Here is a 20,638-nt window from a genome sequence, read left to right on the forward strand (position 1 = left end):
GATTGCCGTATTATTAAGTGAAAAGGACAGAGGTAAACGAAGCGGACGCTAGGTGTGGAGCTTCTAGGCCGAAATATAGCCCCACTTTAATTTAAAACGGTAAGAGTACCATAAACTCTTACGCACATCGTGATTTTCAGCAACTTTGCTTGTTTTGCCGGATTTTGGTTGATATTTTACAGTCCCGGGGACTCTAAACTAACTTCTGATGGCCTTAATTTTTACTAAAATGGACACAGATAAAAGGAGCGCTCGCTCGGTGTCGAGCTTCTAGGCCGAAATATAGCCCCACTTCACTTTAAGACGGAAAGAGTAGCAAAGAACGCCTTCCGCGCATCGTGATTTTCACCAACGTCGGCTCGATTTCCCGCAACTTCGAGGATATTTTCCAGTCCCGGGATTTCTAAACTAACTCCTCATTGTCGTGGTTTGCAGTGAAGTGGACTTAGCAGAACTTTTTAAACACTCACTTGTAAGTTTCTGGAATAAAATATAGCCCAACTTTACTTTAAGACTGATAGAGTAGCCGAGACCGGCTTACGCGCATGGTGATTTTGACCAAATTTGGCTCGATTTCCCGGAACTTGGGGGATATATTCCAGTCCCGGGGACTCTAAACTAACTCCTGATGGCCTGGGTTTGCAGTGAAATGGACACAGGAAAACTTTTTGAACGCTTCCTTTCGAGCCTCTGGGCCGAAATATAGCCCCACTTCACTTTAAGACTTAAAGAGTAGCCGAGACCGCCTTACGCGCATCGTGAATTTGACCAAATTTGGCTCGATTTCCGGGAACTTTGGCGATATATTCCAGTCCTGGGGACTCTAAACTAACTCGTGATGGCCTTGGTTTGCATTGAAATGGACATAGCAAAAGATTTTGAACGCTCACCTTCGAGCTTCTGGGCCCAAATATAGCTCCATTTCACTTTAAGACTTTAAGAGTAGCCGAGTCCGCCTTGCGCGCATCGTGATTTTGACCAGCTTAGGCTCGATTTCCCAGAACTTGGGGGATATTTTCAAATTCGGCGGGCTCTGAACTAACACCTAATTACCTTGCTTTGCAGTGACTTGGGCACAGCATAAGTTTTACAACGCTCACTTTCGACCCTCTTTGCCGAAATATAGCCACACTTCACTTTAAGACTGAAAGAGTAGCCGAGACCGCCTTACGCGCATCGTGATTTTGACCAACTTCGGATCGATTTCTAGGAACTTGGGGGCTATTTTCCAGTCCCGAAGATTCTAAACTAAGCCCTGATCGCCTTGGTTTGTATTGAAATGGACAGAGGAAAACATTTTGAACGCTCACCTTCGAGCTTCTGGGCCGAAATATAGCCCCACTCTACTTTAAGATTGCAAGAGTAGGCGAGTCTCTCTTACGCGCATCGTGAGTTTGACAAACTTTGGCTCGATTTCCCGGAACTTAGGGGATATATTCAAGTCTCGGGGACTCTAAACTATCTCCTGATTGCCTTGGTTTGCAGTGAAATGGACACAGCAATTTTTTTTGAACGCTCACTTTGGACCTTCTGGGCCGAAGTAGAGCCTCGCTTCACTTTAAGACTGAACGAATAGCCGAGACGGCCTTACGCGTATCTTCATTTTGACAACCTTTGTCCCCATTTTTCCGCACTTACAGGATATTTTCCAGTCCCTGGGACTCTAACCTAACTTCTGCTCGCCCTTGTTTGCAGTGAAATTGACACAGGAAGACCTTTTGAACGGTCACTTTCGAGCTTCTGGGCAGAAATATAGCCCCACTTCACTTTAAGACTGAAGGATTAGCCGAGACCGCCTTACGCACATGGTGATTTTGACCAACTTCGGCTAAGTTTCCCGGAATTTGGGGGATATTTTCCACTCCCTGGGTCTCTAAACTAATTCCTGATGGCTTTGGTTTGCAGTGAAATTGACACAGCAAAACCTTTTCAAACATTCACTTTAGAGCTTCTGGGCCGAAATATTGCCTCACTTCACTTTAAGACTGAAAGGGTAGCCGAGACCGCCTTACGGGCATGGTGATTTTAACCAACCTCGGCTCGATTGCCAGGAAGTTGGGGGATATTTTCTACTCCCGGAAACTCTCAATTAACTCCTGATGGCCTTCGTTTGCAGTGAAATAGACAGAGAAAAACTTTTTAAACGCTCACTTTCAAGCTCTTGGGCAGCAATGTAGCCCCACTTCACTTCAAGACTGAGAGAGTAGCCGAGACCGCCTTACGCGCATCGTGATTTTGATCAACTTTGGCTCGATTTTCCGGAAATTGGGGATATTTTCCAGTGCCGGGATTTCTAAACTAACTCCTCATTGTCGTGGTTTCCAGTGAAGTGGACTTAGTAGAACATTTTACACGCTCACTTGTAAGTTTCTGGAATAAAATATAGCCCAACTTTACTTTAAGACTGATAAAGTAGCCGAGACCGGCTTACGCGCATGGTGATTTTGACCAAATTTGGCTCGATTTCCCGGAACTTGGGGGATATATTCCAGTCCCGGGGACTCTAAACTAACTCCTAATGGCCTGGGTTTGCAGTGAAATGGACACAGGAAAACTTTTTGAACGCTTCCTTTCGAGCCTCTGGGCCGAAATATAGCCCCACTTCACTTTAAGACTTAAAGAGTAGCCGAGACCGCCTTACGCGCATCGTGATTTTGACCATCTTCGGCTTGATTTCGCGGGACTTGGGGGATATTTTGTAGTCCCGGGGATTTGAAAATATCCCCCAAGTTGCGGGAAATCGAGCCTAAGCTGGTCAAAATCACGATGTGCGTAAGGCGGTCTCGGCTACTCTTAAAGTCTTAAAGTGAAGTGGGGCTATATTTGGGCCCAGAAGCTCGAAGGTGAGCGTTCAAAATGTTTTCCTATGTCCATTTCAATGCAAACCAAGGCCATCAGGAGTTAGTTTAGAGTCCCGGGGACTAAACAACTATTCCCGAAGTTCTGGGAAATCGAGCCGAAGTTGGTCAAAATCACGATGCGCGTAAGGCGCTCTCGCTTACTCCTTCAGTCTTTAAGTAAAGTGGGGCTATATTTGGGCCAAGAAGCTCGAACGTGAACCTTCAAAGAGTTTTGCTGTGTCCATTTCAATGCGAACCAAGGCCATCAGGAGTTACTTTAGAGTCCGCGGGACTAAAAAATATTCCCCACGTTCCGGGAAACCGAGCCGAAGTTGGTCAAAATCACGATGCGCGTAAGGCGGGCTCGGGTATTCTTTTATCCTTAAAGTAAAGTGGGGCTATATCTCGTGCCAGAAGCTCGAAAATGAGCGTTCAAAAAGCCTTGCTGTGTCCGGTTTACTGGAGACCAAGGACGTCGGGGGTCAGTTTAGAGATCCCGGGAATGCAAAATATCCCCCAAGTTCCGGGAAATTTAGCCCAAGTTGGTCAAAATCACGACGCGCGTACCCGGTCTCGGCTACTCTTTCAGTCTTAAAGTGAAGTGGGGCAATATTTCGGCCCAGAAGCTCGAAAGTGAGTGTTTAAAAAGTTTTGTTGTGTCAATTTCACTGCAAACCAAGGCCATCAGGAGTTAGTATAGAGACCCAGGGAGTGGAAAATATCCCTCAAATTCCGGGAAATTTAGCCTAAGTTTGTCAAAATCACCATGGGCGTAAGACGGTCTTGGCTAATCTTTCAGTCTTAAAGTGAAGTGGGGCTATATTTCAGCCGAGAAGCTCGAAAGTGACCGTTTAAACAGTTACGCTTCGTGCATTTAACTGCAAAAAAAGGCCATCAGGAGGTATTTTAAAGTCCCTCGCACTGGAAAATATCCCCCAAGTTCCGGGAAATCGAGCTGAACTTGGTCAAAATCACGATGTCTGTAAGGCGGTCTCGGCTACTCTTTCAGTCTTCAAGTGAAGTGGGGCTATATTTTGGCGCAGAAGCTCGAAGATGAGCGTTGAAAGAGTTTTGCTGTGTCCATTTCATTGCAAACCAAGGCCACCAGGAATTAGTTTAGAGTCCACAGAACTGGAAAATATTCCCTAAGTTGTGGCTAATCGAGCCGAAGTTGGTCAAAATCACGATGCGCGCAAGGCGGACTCGGCTCATCTTTCACTCCTCAAGTGAAGTGGGGCTATATTTCGGCCCAGAAGCTCGAAACTCTGCTTTCAAAACCTTTTGCTGTTTCAATTTCACTGCAAAACAAGGTCATCAGGACTTAGTTTATAGTCCCCGGGACTAGAAAATATCCCCCAAGTCCCGGGAAATCAAGCCGAAGATGGTCAAAATCACGATGCGCGTAAAGCGGTCTCGGCAACTCTAAGTCTTAAAGTGAAGTGGGGTTATATTTCGGCCCAGAAGGTCCAAAGTGAGCGTTCAAAAAGTTTTGCTGTGTCCATTTCACTGCAAAGCAAGGCCATCAGGAGTTAGTTTAGAGTCCCCGGGACTGGAAAATATCCCTCAAGTTCCGGAAAATCAAGCCAAAGTTGGTGAAAATCACGATGCGCGTAAGACGGTCTCGGCTACTCTTTCAGGCTTAAAGTGAAGTGGGGCTATATTTCGGCCCAGAAGCTCGAAAGTGAAGGTTCAAAAAGTTTGACTGTGTCCATTTCACTGAAAACCAAGGCCATTAGGAATTAGTTTAGAGTGCCCGGGACTGGGAATTATTTCCCAAGTTCCGGGAAATCGAGCCGAAGTAACCCAAAATTACGATGCGCGTAAGGCAATCTCAGCTACTCTTTCAGTCTTAAAGTGAAGTAGGGCTATGCTTCGGCCCAGGAGCTCGAAAGTGAGCGTTCAAAATGTTATCCTGTGTCCATTTCACTGCAAACCAAAGCCATCAGGAGTTAGTTTAGAGTCCCCGGAACTGGAAAATATCCCCCAAGTTCCGCGAAATCGAGACGGAGTTGGTCAAAATCACGATGCGCGTAAGGCGGTCTCGGCTACTCTTTCAGTCTTAAAGTGAAGTAGGGCTATATTTCGGTCCAGAAGCTCGAAAGTGAGCGTTCAAAAAGTTTTGCTCTCTGAATATAACTGAAAACCAAGGCCATCGTGAGTTAGTTTAGAGTCCCCGGGACTGAAAAATATCCCTTAAGTTCCGGAAACTCGAGCCGAAGTTGGTCAAAATCACGATGCGCCCAAGGCGGTCTCGGCTACTCTTTCAGTTTTAAAGTGGTGGGGCTATATTTCTCGCCAGAATTTCGAAAGTATGCGTTCAAAAAAATTGGCTGTGTCCATTTCACTGCAAACCAAGGCCATCAGGAATTACTTTAGAGTCCTTGGGACTGTAATATGTCCCCGAAGTTTCGGGAAATTTAGCTGAAGTTGGTCAAAACCACGATGCGCGTAAGACGGTCTCGGCTACTCTTTCAGTCTTAAAGTGAAGTGGGGCAATATTTCGCCCCAGAAGCTCGAAACTGAGTGCTTAAAAAGTTTTGCTGTGTCAATTTCACTGCAAAGCAAGGCCATCAGGAGTTAGTTCAGAGACCCAGGGAGTGGAAAGTATCCCCCAAATTCCGATAAATTAAGCCTAAGTTTCTCAAAATCACCAGGGCGTAAGGCGGTCTTGGCTAATCTTTCAGTCTTAAAGTGAAGTGGGGCTATATTTCGCCCCATAAGCTCGAAAGTGAGCGTTCAAAAAATTTTCCTGTGTCAATTTCACTTCGAACCAAAGCCATCAAGAGTTAGTTTTGAGTCCCAGGGAGTGGAAAATATCCCGTAAGTGCCGAAAAATCGAGACAAAGTTTGGCAAAATAAATAAGCGCTTAAGGCCGTGTCGGCTACTCTTTTAGTGTTAAAATTAAGTGGGGCTCTATTTCGGCCCAGAAGCTCCAAAGTAAGGGTTCAAAAAAATTTGCTGTATCCATTTCACTGGAAACCAAGGCCATCAGGAGTTAGTTTAGTGTTCCCGGGACTGGAATATGTCCCCCAGGTTCCGGCAAATCGAGCCGAAGTTAGTCAAAATCACGATTTGCGTAAGACAGACTCGGCTACTCTTGCTCTTAAAAAGAAGTGGGGCTATATTTCGGCCCAGAAGCTCGAAGGTGAGTCTTCACAACGTTTTGCTCTGTCAGTTTCAATGCAAAGCAAGGCGATCAGGAGTTAGTTTAGAGTCCCCGGGACTGGAAAATATCCCCCAAGTTCCGGGATATCGATCCGAAGTTGGTCAAATCACGATTCGCGAAACGCGATCTCGGCTATTGTTTCAGTCTTAAAGTGAAGTGGGGCTATATTTCGGCCCAGAAGCTCGAAAGTGACCGTTTAAAAAGTCACCCTTGGTGCATTTAACTGCAAACAAAGGCCATCAGGAGTTAGTTTAAAGTCCCCTGGACTGGAAAATATCCGCCAAGTTCCGGGAAATCGAGCTAAAGTTGGTCAAAATCACGATGCCTGTAAGGCGGTCTCCGCTACTCTTTCAGTCTTAAAGTGAAGTGGGGCTATATTTCGGCCCAGAAGCTGCAAAGTGATCGTTAAAAAAGTTATGCTCTGTGCATTTCACTGCAAACCAAGGCCATCAGGAGTTAGTTTAGAGTCCCCCGGACTGGAAAATATCCCCCAAGTTCCGGGAAATCGAGCTGAACTTGGTCAAAATCACGATGCGGGTAAGGCGGTCTCGGCTACTATTTTAGGGTTAAAGTGAAGTGGGCTTCTATTTAAGCCCACAAGCTAGAGGGTGAGTGTTAAAAAAGTTCTGCTCTGTCCATTTCTCCGAAAACCAAGGCCATAAGGAGTTAATTTAGAGCTCGCGGGACTCGAATATATCCGCCAAGCTCCGGGAAATCGACCCGAAGTTGGTCAAAATCACGATTCGCGCAAGACGGTTTCGGCTACTCTTTCAGTCTTAAAGTAAAGTGGGCTATATTTCGGGCCAGAAGCTCGAAAGTGAGCGTTCAAAAAGTTTCGCTGTGTCCATTTCAATGCAAACCAAGACGATCAGGAGTTAGTTTAGAGTCCCCGCGACTGGAAAATATCCCTCAAGTTCCGGGAAATCAACCCGAAGTTTGTCAAAATCACGATGCGCGTAAGGCGGTCTCGGCTACTCTTTTAGATTTAAAGTAAAGTGGGGCTATATTTTGGCCCAGAAGCTCGAAGATAAGCGTTCAAAAAGTTTTGCTGTGTCCATTTCAATGCAAACCAAGGCCATCAGGATTTAGTTTAGAGTCCTCGGAACTGGAATATATCCCCTAAGTTCCGCCAAATCGAGCCGAAGTTGCTCAAAATCAGGATGCGCGTAAGTCGGTCTCGGCTACTCTTTCTGTCTTCAAGTGAAGTGGGGCTCTATTTCGGTACAGAACCTCGAAAGTGTGCGTTCAAAAACTTGTGCTGTGTAAATTTCACTGCAAACCATGGCCATCAGGAGTTAGTTTAGAGTCCCCGAAACTGGAAAATATTCCCCAAGTTCCGGGAAATCGAGCAGAAGTTGATCAAAATCACGATGCGCGTAACGCGGTCTCGGCTACTGTTTCAGTCTTTAAGTGAGGTTGGGCTATACTTTGGCGAAGAAGCTCGAAAGTGAACGTTCAAAAAGTTTTGCTGTGTCCATTTCAATGCGAACCAAGGCCATCAGGAGTTACTTTAGAGTCCGCGGGACTAAAAAATATTCCCCAAGTTTCGGGAAACCGAGCCGAAGTTGGTCAAAATCACGATGCGCGTAAGGCGGGCTCGGCTACTCTTTTAGTCTTAAAGTAAAGTGGGGCTATATCTCGTCCCAGAAGCTCGAAAATGAGCGTTCAAAAAGCCTTGCTGTGTCCAGTTTACTGCACACCAAGGACGTCGGGGGTCAGTTTAGAGTCCCCGGGAATGCAAAATATCCCCCAAGTTCCGGGAAATTTAGCCCAAGTTGGTCAAAATCACGACGCGCGTACGCGGTCTCGGCTACTCTTTCAGTCTTAATGTGAAGTGGGGCAATATTTCGGCCCAGAAGCTCGAAACTGAGTGTTCAAAAAGTTTTAATGTGTCAATTTCACTGCTAACCAAGGCCATCAGGAGTTAGTATAGAGACCCAGGCAGTGAAAAATATCCCCCTACTTCCGGGAAATTTAGCCTAAGTTTGTCAAAAACCATGGGCGTAAGACGGTCTTGGCTTATCTTTCAGTCTTAAAGTGAAGTGGGGCTATATTTCGCCCCAGAAGCTCGAAAGTGAGCGTTCAAAAAGTTTTCCCTTGTCAAGTTCACTTCAAACCAAGGTGATCAGGAGTTAGTTTAGGGTCCCCAGGACTGAAAAATTTCCCCCAAGTTCCGGGATATCGATCCGAAGTTGGTCAAAATCACGATTCGCGAAACGCGGGTCGGCTATTGTTGCAGTCTTAAAGTGAAGTGGGGCTATATTTCAGCCTAGAAGCTCGAAAGTGACCGTTTAAACAGTTACGCTTCGTGCATTTAACTGCAAAAAAAGGCCATCAGGAGTTATTTTAAAGTCCCCTGGACTGGAAAATATCCGCCAAGTTCCCGGAAATCGAGCTGAACTTGGTCAAAATCACGATGTCTGTAAGGCGGTCTCGGCTATTCTTTCAGTCTTCAAGTGAAGTGGGGCTATATTTTGGCGCAGAAGCTCGAAGATGAGCGTTCAAAAAGTTTTGCTGTGTCCATTTCATTGCAAACCAAGGCCATCAGGAATTAGTTTAGAGTCCACAGAACTGGAAAATATTCCCTAAGTTCCGGCCAATCGAGCCGAAGTTGGTCAAAATCACGATGCGCGTAAGGCGGTCTCGGCTATTTTTTCAGTCTTCAAGTGAAGTGGGGCTATATTTTGGCGCAGAAGTTCGAAGATGAGCGTTCAAAACCTTTTGCTGTGTCAATTTCACTGCAAAACAAGGTCATCAGGACTTAGTTTAAAGTCCCCGGAACTAGGAAATATCCCCCAAGTCCCGGGAAATCAAGCCGAAGATGGTCAAAATCACGATGCGCGTAAAGCGGTCTCGGCAACTCTTTAAGTCTTAAAGTGAGGTGGGGTTATATTTCGGCCCAGAAGGTCCAAAGTGAGCGTTCAAAAAGTTTTGCTGTGTCCATTTCACTGCAAAGCAAGGCCATCAGGAGTTAGTTTAGAGTCCCTGGGACTGGAAAATATCCCCCAAGTTCCGGAAAATCAAGCCAAAGTTGGTGAAAATCACGATGCGCGTAAGACGGTCTCGGCTACTCTTTCAGGCTTAAAGTGAAGTGGGGCTATATTCGGTTCAGAAGCTTGAAGGTGAGCGTTTAAAATGTTTTGCTCTGTTCATTTCAATGGAAACCAAGGCGATCGGGAGTTAGTTTACAGTCCCTGGGACTGAAAAATATCCCACAAGTTCCGGCAAATTGAGCCAAAGTTGTTCAAAATCACGATGCGCGTAAGGCCGTTTCGTCTATTTTTTCAGTCTTAAAATGAAGTGGGGCTATATTTCGACCTAGAAGCTCGGCACCGAGCGTGCGCTAATTTAATCTGTGTCGATTTTACTGAAAACTAAGGCAATCAGGAGTTAGTTTAGAGCTCCCAAAGCTGGAAACTATCCCCCAAGTTCCGGGAAATCCAGCCATAGAGGCTCAAAATCACGATGCGCGTAAGGCGGTCTCGTCTACTCTTTCAGCCTTAAAATAAAATGGGCTATATTTCGGCCCAAAGGCTCGAAAGTGAGCGTTCAAACCGTTTTCCTGTGTCCATTTCACTGCAAACCAAGGCCAAGAGGAAATATGTTAGAGTCCACGGGACTGTAAAATATCCCCCAAATTCCGGGAAATCAAGCAGAAGTTGGTCAAAATCAGGTTGCGTGTAAGGCGGTCTCGGCTACTCTTTCAGTTTTAAAGTGAAGTGGGGCTATATTTCGACCCAGCAGCTCGAAAGTGAGCGTTCAAAAGATTTTCCTGTTTCCATTGCTCGGCCAACCAAGGCAAGCAGGAGTTAGTTTAGAGTCCCCGGGACTGGAAAATATCCCCCCAGTTCCGGGAAATGGAGCCGAACTTGGTCAAAATCACGATGCGCTTAAGACAGTCTCGGCTACTCTTTAAGTCTTAAAGTGAAGTGGGGCTATGTGTTGGCCCAGAAGCTTTAAAGTGAGCGTTGAAAAAGTTTTGCCGTTTCCATTTTACTGCAAACCAAGGCAATCAGGAGTTAGCTTACAGTTCCCGGGTCTCGAAAATATCCCCCAAGTTCCGGGAAATCGAGGCGTAGTTTGTCAAAATTACGATTCGCATGAGGCGGTCTCGGCTACTCTTTCAGTCTTAAAGTGAAGTGGGGCTAAACTTTTGGGCCCAGAAGCTGGAAAGTCAGCGTTCAAAAACTTTTGCTGTTTCCATTTCACTCCAAACCAAGACAAGCAGGAGTTAGTTTAGAGGCCCCGGGACTGGAAAATATCCCCCAAGTTTCCGAAAATCGAGCTTAAGTTAGTCAAAATTACGATGCCCGTAAGGCGGCCTCGGCTACTCTTTCAATCTTAAAATGAAGTGGGGCTAAACTTTTGGGCCCAGAAGCTGGGAAGTCAGCGTTCAAAAAGTTTTGCTGTTTCCATTTCACTCAAAACCAAGACAAGCAGGAGTTAGTTTAGAGTCCCCGGGACTGGAAAATATCCCCCAAGTTCCGGGAATTCAACCCGAAGTTTGTCAAAATCACGATGCGCGTAAGGCGGTCTCGGCTACTCTTTTAGTGTTAAAGTAAAGTGGGGCTATATTTTGGCCCAGAAGCTCGAAATTGAGGGTTCAAAAAGTTTTGCTGTCTCCATTTCACTGCAAAGCAAGGCCATCAGGAGTTAGTTTAGAGCCCTTGGGACTAGAAAATATTTCCCAAGTTCCGCCAGATCGAGCCGAAGTTGGTCAAAGTCACGATGCGCGTAAAGCGCTCTCGGTTAGTCTTTCAGTCTTAAAGTGAAGTTGGGCTATAGTTCGGCCAAGAAGCTCGAAAGTGCGCGTTCAAAAAGTTTTGCTCTGTCCCTTTCACTGGAAACCAAGGCCGTCAGGAGTTAGTTTAGAGTCCCCGGGAGTGGAAAATATTCTCCAAGTTCCAGGAAATCGCGCCGAAGTTGATCAAAATCACCATGCGCGTAACGGGCTCTCGGCTATTCTTCAGTCTTAAATTTAAGTAGGGCTATATTTCGGCCCTGAAGCTCGAAGGTGAGCGTTCAGAATGTTTTGCTGTGTTCATTAAATTGGAAACCAAGGTCATCGGGAGTTAGTTTAGCATCCCCGGGACTTTAAATTATTCGCCAACTTCCGGGAAATCGAGCAAAAGTGGCCCAAAATCACGATGCGCGTAAGGCGGTCTCGGCTACTCTTTCAGTCTTAAAATTAAGGGGGGCTATATTTCGACCTAGAAGCTCGAGACCTGGCGTGCGCCAATTTTACCTGTGTCCATTTCACTGACATCTTTGGCGATCAGGTGTTAGTTTAGAGTCCTTGGGACTGGAAAATATTCCCCAAATTCTGGCAGATCGAGCCAAAGTTGCTCAAAATCACGATGCGCGTAAGGCGGTCTCGGCTACTCTTTCAGTCTTAAAGTGAAGTGGGGCTATATTTCGGCCGAGAAGCTCGACACCGAGCGTGCGCTCCTTTTGCCTGTGTACATATCACTGAAAACTAAGTTCATCATGAGTTAGCATAGAGTCCTCGGGACTGGAAAATATTCCCCGAATTACGGCAAATCGAGCCAAAGATGCTCAAAATCAAGATGCGAGTAAGTTGGTCTCGCCTACTCTTTCACTCTGAAAATGAAGTGGGGCCATATTTCGGTTCTACAAGCTTGACACCGAGCGTGCGCTCCTTTTGCCTGTGTCCTTTTCACTAAGAACTAAGTCCATCGAGAGATAGTTTAGAGTCCTCGAGACTGGAAACTATCTCCAAGTTTCGGCAAATTGAGTTTCTTAAAATTACGATAAGCGTACGGCAGTTTCGTTTACTCTTTCAGTCTTAAAATGAAGTGGGGCTTTATTTTCGACCTAGAAGCTCGACAGGGAGCGTGCGCTCCTGTTACCTGTGACCATTTTACTGAAAACTAAGGTTATCAGGAGTTAGCTTAGAGTCCCCGGGAGTGGAAAATATCCCCCAAGTTTTGGCATATCGAGCCATAGTGGCTAAAAATTTGGATGCGCTTAAGGCGGTTTCGTCTACCCTTTCAGTCTTAAAATAAAGTAGGGCTAGATTTCGGCCTACAACCTGGAAACCGAGCGTGCGCTCCTTTTACCTGTGTCCATTTCACTGAACACCAAGGCAATCAGGAGTTAGTTTAGAGCTTCCGGGACTGGAAAATATCCCCCAAACCCCGAGAAATCAAGCCGAAGTTGGACAAATTTACCATGCGCGTAAGGCGGTCTCGGCTACTCTCTCAGTCTTAAAGTGAAGTGGGGCTATATTTCGGCCCAGAAGCTCGAAAGTGAAGGTTCAAAAAGTTTGGCTGTGTCCATTTCACTGAAAACCAAGGCCATCAGGAATTAGTTTAGAGTGCCCGGGACTGGGAATTATTTCCCAAGTTCCGGGAAATCGAGCCGAAGTAACCCAAAATCACGATGCGCGTAAGGCAATCTCAGCTACTCTTTCAGTCTTAAAGTGAAGTAGGGCTATGCTTCGGCCCAGAAGCTCGAAAGTGAGCGTTCAAAAAGTTATCCTGTTTCCATTTCACTGCAAACCAAAGCCATCAGGAGTTTAGAGTCCCCGGAACTGGAAAATATCCCCCAAGTTCCGCGAAATCGAGACGAAGTTGGTCAAAATCACGATGCGTGTAAGGCGGTCTCGGCTACTCTTTCAGTCTTAAAGTGAAGTAGGGCTATATTTCGGTCCAGAAGCTCGAAAGTGCGCGTTCAAAACGTTTTGCTCTCTCAATTTCACTGAAAACCAAGGCCATCGCGAGTTAGTTTAGAGTCCCCGCGACTGAAAAATATCCCTTAAGTTCCGGAAACTCGAGCCGAAGTTGGTCAAAATCACGATGCGCCCAAGGCGGTCTCGGCTACTCTTTCAGTTTTAAAGTGAAGTGGGGCTATATTTCTCCCCTCGAATTTCGAAAGCATGCGTTCAAAAAAAAATTGGCTGTGTCCATTTCACTGCAAACCAAGGCCATCAGGAATTACTTTAGAGTCCTTGGGACTGGAATATGTCCCCGAAGTTTCGGGAAATCTAGCCGAAGTTTGTCAAAACCACGATGCGCGTAAGACGGTCTCGGCTACTCTTTCAGTCTAAAAGTGAAGTGGGGCTATATTTCGGCTCAGAAGCTCGAAAGGGAGCGTTAAAAAAGTTTTGCTCTCTCCATTTCAATGCAAACCAAGGCAATCAGGAGTTACTTTGGAGTCCCCGGTACCGGAAAATATCCCCCATTTCCCGGGAAATCGAGCCAAAGTTGGTCACAATCACGATAAGCGTAAGGCGGTCTTGGCTACTCTTTCATTCTTAAAGTGACCTGGGGCAACATTTCCGCCCAGAAGCTTGAAAGTGAGCGTTCAGAAAGTTTTGCTGTGTCCATTTCACTCCAAAGCAAGGCCATCAGGAGTTACTTTAGAGTCCGCGGGACTGTAAAATATCCCCCAAGCTCCGGGAAATCGAGCCGAAGTTGGTCAAAATTACGATGCGCGTAAGCCGGTCTCGGCTACTCTTTCAATCTTAAAGTAAAGTGGGGCAATATTTCGGCCCAGAAGCTCGAAACTGGGTGTTTGAAAAGTTTTGCTGTGTCAATTTCACTGCAAACCAAGGCCATCAGGAGTTAGTTTAGAGACCCAGGGACTGGAAAATATCCCGTAAGTGCCGAAAAATCGGGACAAAGTTTGCAAAATAAATAAGCGCGTAAGGCCGTCTCGGCTACTCTTTTAGTGTTAAATTGAAGTGGGGCTATATTTCGGCCCAGAAGCTCCAAAGTAAGGGTTCAAAAAAATTTGCTGTTTCCATTTCACTGGAAGCCAAGGCCATCAGGGGTTAGTTTAGTGCTCCCGGGACTGGAATATATCCCCCAGGTTCCGGCAAATCGAGCTGAAGTTAGTCAAAATCACGATTTGCGTAAGACAGACTCGGCTACTCTTACTCTTAAAAAGAAGTGGGGCTATATTTCGGCCCAGAAGCTCGAAGGTGAGTCTTCACAACGTTTTGCTCTGTCAGTTTCAATGTAAAGCAAGGCGATCAGGAGTTAGTTTAGAGTCCCCGGGACTGGAAAATATCCCCCAAGTTCGGGGATATCGATCCGAAGTTGGTCAAAATCACGATGCGCGAAACGCGATCTCGGCTATTGTTTCAGTCTTAAAGTGAAGTGGGGCTATATTTCGGGCCAGAAGCTCGAAAGTGACCGTTTAAAAAGTTACGCTTTGTGCATGTAACTGCAAACAAAGGCCATCAGGAGTTAGTTTAAAGTCTCCCGGACTGGAAAATATCCCCCAAGTTCCGGGAAATCGAGCTAAAGTTGGTCAAAATCACGATGCCTGTAAACCGGTCTCCGCTACTCTTTCAGTCTTAAAGTGAAGTGGGGCTATATTTCGGCCCAGAAGCTGCAAAGTGATCGTTAAAAAAGTTATGCTCTGTGCATTTCACTGCAAACCAAGGCCATCAGGAGTTAGTTTAGAGTCCCCCTGACTGGAAAATATCCCCCAAGTTCCGGGACATATAGCGGAACTTGGTCAAAACCACGATGCGCGTAAGGCGGTCTCGGCTACTATTTCAGGGTTAAAGTGAAGTGGGCTTCTATTTAAGCCCACAAGCTAGAGGGTGAGTGTTAAAAAAGTTCTGCTCTGTCCATTTCTCCGAAAACCAAGGCCATAAGGAGTTAATTTAGAGCTCGCGGGACTCGAATATATCCGCCAAGCTCCGGGAAATCGACCCGAAGTTGGTCAAAATCACGATTCGCGCAAGACGGTTTCGGCTACTCTTTCAGTCTTAAAGTAAAGTGGGCTATATTTCGGGCCAGAAGCTCGAAAGTGAGCGTTCAAAAAGTTTCGCTGTGTCCATTTCAATGCAAACCAAGACGATCAGGAGTTAGTTTAGAGTCTCCGGGACTGGAAAACATCCCCCAAATTCCGGGAAATCGAGCCGAAGCTGGTCAAAATCACGATGCGCGCAAGGCGGTCTCAGCTATTCTTTCAATCTTAAAGTGAAATTAGGCTATATTTTAGGCCAGAAGCTCGAAGATAAGCGTTCAAAAAGTTTTGCTGTGTCCATTTCACTCTAAACCAAGGCCATCAGGAATAAGTTTAGAGTCCACAGAACTGGAAAATATTCCCTAATTTCCGGGAAATCGAGCCGAAGTTGGTCAAAATCACGATGTGCGTAAGGCGGACTCGGCTCATCTTTCACTTTTCAAGTGAAGTGGGGCTATATTTGGGCCTAGAAGCTCGAAACTTTGCTTTCGTAATGAGGGTAAGACGTATTTATAGAAGCTGCCTGCTCTTAGCCATTTTAGTGCTTTTAAGATGCTCGGTTACGGAATACAAGTACTTGGCAGATGGTCTAAGCCAAAAAGGTCATGTGTGGGAAAGTTTCAAGACTCAAGACCATTTATCCACTCAGGAAATACGGAATTTTACTTCTGGACTACAAGCGACTTGGTGGTTTCAAGGTGACGGAATTTCGTAGAAAGAAAATTTTCTTGATTTCGCTTTGTACTCAAGCAATGATGTATTGTTTACAACGCGCATACCACACGGCTGGATGGATAATTATGCAATCACTGATAATCTTCTACACAGGTATTTACCAAAGCGGCATAGGATGAAAAGACACAAAAGACCATGTTTTTATTATCCCAACAGCTCCGCCGCTTTCAACATGGAATTAATTGGCGATCTGACATTCAAGCTAAATCCCGGGCCTTCTGTGAACAGAACAATACCGGTCATTGTTTCATCGCAAGCCAAACGCAGCCATGCATCACGGCCCACCACTGTGTCACACAACGTCACCCTTGGCTCCAAAAATTGCTGCTCCAGAGGAGTGAATTGGCACAATCTTACCAGCATAAGATGCTCAAACAAAAATCTGCAGAATAGTATTATACCAATCGACTTCTGTTTATTGAACACTAGATCGATCAACAAGAAGGAACTTGCGATAAAAGATTATGCAGTCGGCAATAACGTGGATATTTTTGCAGTGACTGAGACATGGCTGCGCAATAATGAAAACTATAATTTTTCAATTGCTGAAGTTTGTCCAACCGGATACCGCTTCTACCATGTTCCACGGAAAAACTCACGAGGGGGAGGAGTTGGTCTCCTAATAAAGAAACAAATGAAAGTCACGAAACAAACCCAGACAAATTTCAGCTCCTTCGAATACCTGGACATTGTGACGACATGCTCCACTGGTTCTATAAGAATTGTAACTATCCATAGACCGCCTCCATCCAAGGGAAATCAATTAAATTGTTCTCTATTCTTTGAAGAATTTTGCACCCTCGCAGAACAGTTCGTTGTTTCCCCTGGCAACCTTCTAATAGTGGGTGACTTCAATTATCACATGGATAAAATCAGCAATTTGGAGACTGTAAAATTTAACAAGATCTTAGAATCGCTCAGTCTAGTCCAGCATGTAAATGGCCCACCCATAAGAAAGGCCACACCTTAGACCTGACCATAACTAGGGCCGAGGACGAGCTAGTTACTAGCGTTGAAATACGCGATCCAATGCTGTCCGATCACTCTGCTGTACACTGCAAGCTACGCCTAAAGAAACCACCTCTGGAACGAATGGAAATTAGTTATCGTAAACTGCGCTCGGTAAATATGGTCAGTTTTAATGACGACCTAAAGCAATCTGACCTCCTGACAACCAACGCCTTTGATCTTATGGATTTCACTGAAAAATACGAAAATACTCTGACGGAAATACTTCAAAGGCATGCACCTTTAAAACGACGCATGATAACTCTCCGTCCATCAGCACCATGGTACCATGAGGGTATTAGTAACGCCAAGAGAAAACGTCGAAGGCTGGAGCGCCACTGGCGATCGTCGAGACTGTGCGTCGACAGACAGATGTTTGTCGACCAGTGCCAGGTAGTGAACAAAATGCTAAGGGACGCAAAGGCTTCATACTATTCATCTATTATTTCAGAGAATGCATCAGATCCAAAAATACTTTTCAACGCAGTCGACAAGCTATTACACCGCAGAGTAGATGGACGCTATCCGACCGCACCCTCAACGTTTGTGTTTACGAACAATTATGCCGACTTTTTTGACAAGAAGATAGCATCCATAAGAACGGAGCTATCCAAAGAAGTGACTTCTGGTACCCAGTCCTGCGAAGCATACAAACAGCCATGTCAAGCCGAATTCACAGAGTTCAGGGTGATGTCAGAAAGAGAGATTGAAAGTTTTGTGGACAAAATCGGTAAAAAATCCTCTGATCTTGACCCTATACCGGCTTCTATTCTTAAGGAATGTAAATCAACTATTCTACCGGTGTTAACTAACATCGTTAACATGTCTCTCCAATCAGCATCTATGCCCGCTGCACTGAAAGAAGCAATGATCAAACCGAAGCTGAAGAAGGACAACCTGGACTCTGAGGATTATTCAAACTTTAGACCTATCTCAAATCTGAAGGTTGTATCTAAGATAATTGAAAAGGCAGTATCTTGTCAATTGAGCGACTATCTACGCGATAATGATCTAGAGGAATCAGACTGCTCTCCTGAGGGTGCAAAATGACATTCTCTGTGAGATAGATAATCAGAAATGCGTTATCCTGCTACTGTTGGACATGTCTGCGGCGTTTGATACCGTCGACCATAAACTGCTACTAGAAAGAATGGAAAAACGCTACGGCGTGAAAGGAAATGCGCTAAAATGGTTTCGATCCTATCTTCAAGACCGAAAACAGTTTGTGATGATTGACGGAACCAAGTCAGAGATGAAAGAACTTCGCTACGGTGTTCCCCAGGGATCCGTTTAGGGCCAATCCTGTATTTGTTATACACATCGCCCATCGGGGACATCATCAAACGGCACGGACTTAACTACCATCTATACGCTGATGACACCCAGCTCTACCTCTCATTTAAGCCCAACTACGCCGAACAACCTGGTTCTATAGCTAAAATAGGAGCATGTGTTTCTGAGATCGACTCGTGGATGGTGTGCAATAAGCTGAAACTAAACAGAGGAAAGACGGAGCTTTTGATCTTGAGCGCACGACATCGTCCACCCCCATTAATAGACCACGTCGATGTGTCTGGTGAACAGATCGAGTCATCTACTTCTGCAAAGAACATTGGAGTCATCTTTGATGAGTACATATCACTGGAAAAGCATGTTACCAGTACCTGCAAGGCCTGTTTCTTCCATCTTAGAAACATTAGCAGGATAAGAGTCTGTCTATCTCTAGCAGACACTGAAAAGTTAGTACATGCATTCATCACTTCCAAACTAGATAACGCCAACTCGCTTCTATATGGACTACCAAAATTTTTGATAGATCGTCTACAAAATGTCCAGAATGCTGCGGCTCGCGTCGTTACCAGAACAAGGAAATACGATCATATCAAGCCGGTTTTAAAGCAGCTACACTGGCTTCCAATAAGCCAGCGCATCAATTATAAGATTTTACTTTTAACCTATAAAGCGCTCAACGGCCAGGCCCCTAATTACATTACTGAGCTGCTAGAGCCTTATGTACCAAGCAGAAATCTTCGATCCTCCTCCAAAAACCTGTTGAAAGTACCACCTGTCAAGTTAATAGGCTATGGTCATAGGTGTTTCTCTTTTGTAGCACCTAGCCTATGGAACTCTCTTCCGAACAATATAAGAGGGAGTGGCTCGCTATCAGATTTTAAGACTTGTATAAAGACATATCTTTTTAACAAATTTTCTAACTAGACTTTTGGTTAGTTAGTTAATTAGTAGATTAGATAGTTTAGCTAGTTAGTTAGTCAGTCACTTAGTTAAGTTAGTCAGTTTTTACTTAAAGGTTTTAATGATTCCTAGTTTTACTTTCATTTTTACAGCTTAGCTATTTTATTTGTTAGTAATTTTTTATCACTGATGTAAATTTTTAATGTAAATTTTATTTTTAATAACATTTTTTACTGTAAAGCGCCATGAGCCCTGGATATGGCGCTATACAAATCTATTATTATTATTATTCAAAAAGTTTGGCTGTTTCAATCTCACTGCAAAACAACGCCATCCGGACTTAGTTTAGAATCCCCGGGACTAGAAAATATCCCCCAAGTCCCGCGAAATCAAGCCGAAGATGGTCAAAATCACGATGCGCGTAAGGCGGTCTCGGCTACTCTTTAAGTCTTAAAGTGAAGTGGGGCTATGTTTCGGCCCAGAAGCTCGAAAGGAAGCGTTCAAAAAGTTTTCCTGTGTCCATTTCACTGCAAACCCAGGCCATCAGGAGTTAGCTTAGAGTCCCCGGGACTGGAATATATCCCCCAAGTTCCGGGAAATCGAGCCAAATTTGGTCAAAATCACCATGCGCGTAAGCCGGTCTCGGCTACTCTATCAGTCTTAAAGTAAAGTTGGGCTATATTTTGTTCCACAAACTCACAAGTGAGCGTTTAAAAAGTTCTGCTAAGTCCACTTCACTGCAAACCACGACAATGAGGAGTTAGTTTAGAAATCCCGGGACTGGAAAATATCCTCGAAGTTGCGGGAAATCGAGCCGACGTTGGTGAAAATCACGATGCGCGGAAGGCGTTCTTTGCTACTCTTTCCGTCTTAAAGTGAAGTGGGGCTATATTTCGGCCTAGAAGCTCGACACCGAGCGAGCGCTCCTTTTATCTGTGTCCATTTTAGTAAAAATTAAGGCCATCAGAAGTTAGTTTAGAGTCCCCGGGACTGTAAAATATCAACCAAAATCCGGCAAAACAAGCAAAGTTGCTGAAAATCACGATGTGCGTAAGAGTTTATGGTACTCTTACCGTTTTAAATTAAAGTGGGGCTATATTTCGGCCTAGAAGCTCCACACCTAGCGTCCGCTTCGTTTACCTCTGTCCTTTTCACTTAATAATACGGCAATCAGGAGTTAGTTTAGAGTCCCCGGGACTGAAAAATATCCCCCTAGTCCCCGCAAATCCAGCCAAAGATGCTCAAAAATCACCATTCGCGTAAGGCGGTCTCGGCTACTCTTTTAGTCTTAAAATGAAGTGGGGCTATATTTCGGCCTAGAAGCTCGACACCTAGCTTGCGCTTCTTTAACCTGTGTCCATTTCAGCAAAAAATAAAGACATCCGCGTTTAGTTTAGAGTTTCTGGCACTGGAAAATATCCCCCAATTTCCGGAAAATCGAGCCGAAGTTGATCAAAATCACGATGCGCGTAAGGCGGTCTCGGCTACTCTTTCAGTCTTGAAGTGAAGTGGGGCTACATTGCTGCCCAAGAGCTTGAAAGTGAGCGTTTAAAAAGTTTTTCTCTGTCTATTTCACTGCAAACGAAGGCCATCAGGAGTTAAATAAGAGTTGCCGGGAGTAGAAAATATCCCCCAACTTCCTCGCAATCGAGCCGAGGTTGGTTAAAATCACCATGCCTGTAAGGCGGTCTCGGCTACTCTTTCAGTCTTAAAGTGAAGTGAGGCAATATTTCGGCCCAGAAGCTCTAAAGTGAGTGTTTAAAAAGGTTTTGCTGTGTCGATTTCACTGCAAACCAAAACCATCAGGAATTAGTTTAGAGACCCAGGGAGTGGAAAATATCCCCCAAAATTCAGGGAAATTTAGCCGAAGTAGGTCAAAATCACCATGTGCGTAAGGCGGTCTCGGCTAATCTTTCAGTCTTAAAGTGAAGTGGGGCTATATTTCTGCCCAGAAGCTCGAAAGTGACCGTT

The sequence above is a fragment of the Orbicella franksi genome, chromosome 3, assembly GCF_964199315.1.
Source record: "Orbicella franksi chromosome 3, jaOrbFran1.1, whole genome shotgun sequence".
Classification (NCBI taxonomy): Eukaryota; Metazoa; Cnidaria; class Anthozoa; order Scleractinia; family Merulinidae; genus Orbicella; species Orbicella franksi.